This window comes from Pinus tabuliformis, chromosome 2_1 (genome assembly GCF_031772625.1).
Source record: "Pinus tabuliformis cultivar Carrire ecotype Pingquan chromosome 2_1, CPIR1, whole genome shotgun sequence".
Taxonomy (NCBI): domain Eukaryota; kingdom Viridiplantae; phylum Streptophyta; class Pinopsida; order Pinales; family Pinaceae; genus Pinus; species Pinus tabuliformis.
Window position 1 is genome coordinate 676,963,303 of NC_142299.1, and position 1,007 is coordinate 676,964,309.

General features: G+C 36.9%; 1 pseudogene; it reads left to right on the forward strand.

The window, feature by feature from the left end:
* Positions 1 to 249: 249 nt before the first annotated feature.
* Positions 250 to 372, forward strand: LOC149202407 (U6 spliceosomal RNA; annotated as a pseudogene).
* The last annotated feature ends 635 nt before the right edge of the window (positions 373 to 1,007 follow it).

Here is a 1,007-nt window from a genome sequence, read left to right on the forward strand (position 1 = left end):
CCCAGTCCGAATTCAGAGTGATCTTGTCGTCGGCGGTACACCAAACCCATCTGCAAATTGCAATGGTGTCCGCGTTATACAGCACGCATTTTCAAAAGGACAAGCCGGCCATCGGCCAAAGGAGCAAATTTCGTTACGCTGGCAAATTTCGTTACGCGATGAAGCTTAGCCGTGCGGATATGGATATAGATATAGATTCCGTGTAATAGATACATCCTCGAGGTGAACGGTGAATGTTGTAAAAAATTAGTCTCTTCGGAGACATCCGATAAAATTGGAACGATACAGAGAAGAGAAGATTAGATACAGAGAAGATTAGCAGGGGCCTGCGCAAGGATCACACGCACAAATCGAGAAATGGTCCAAATTTTTTTTATTTCCACTCTGAATGTTGTAAAAAATTGGTATTTAGAGCGTCAATTAATTAATAATACCTAGAATCATACTCTACCAAATTGAGCTACACATTTTCTATGCTTTTAAAATTTTAAAATTAAAGTAAAAATCTGAATTGTCTAAATGAATATCTTAATTCTTTTATTTAATAAAATATATGATTTTATACTAAGGATCACCCCATTGTAAAGCTTGACACTAGTTAAGCCGATAGGTGTTTCCTCTATGGGGTTGGGGTGTGCACACAATTGGATTAGGATATGAGTTAGGTTGGGTTGGGGACACTGTTCATCCTTGCCAATCACAAACTTTGATTTTCCACCTCCTCCATCAAGTAAAAGATTAAATGAAAATCATTCACGCTCCATGAGTGAAAGATTAAATGAAAATCTTTCACGCTCTATAGAAATCTCTGAGAAGTGGTCTTTGGTTAAGGCTATTTTGTTAAATCGCTACAATGGTCTCTGGTTAAGGCTATTTTGTTTGTATTTAGTGTGCTTTATGGTTAATTTCGTAAAATCGTCCAGATATTGGTGAAAATGAAAATGTTGTAGTTGTGGGTATGTTGAGAACGTGATTGAAGGATTGATGACATTTATATAGTTGTAGGT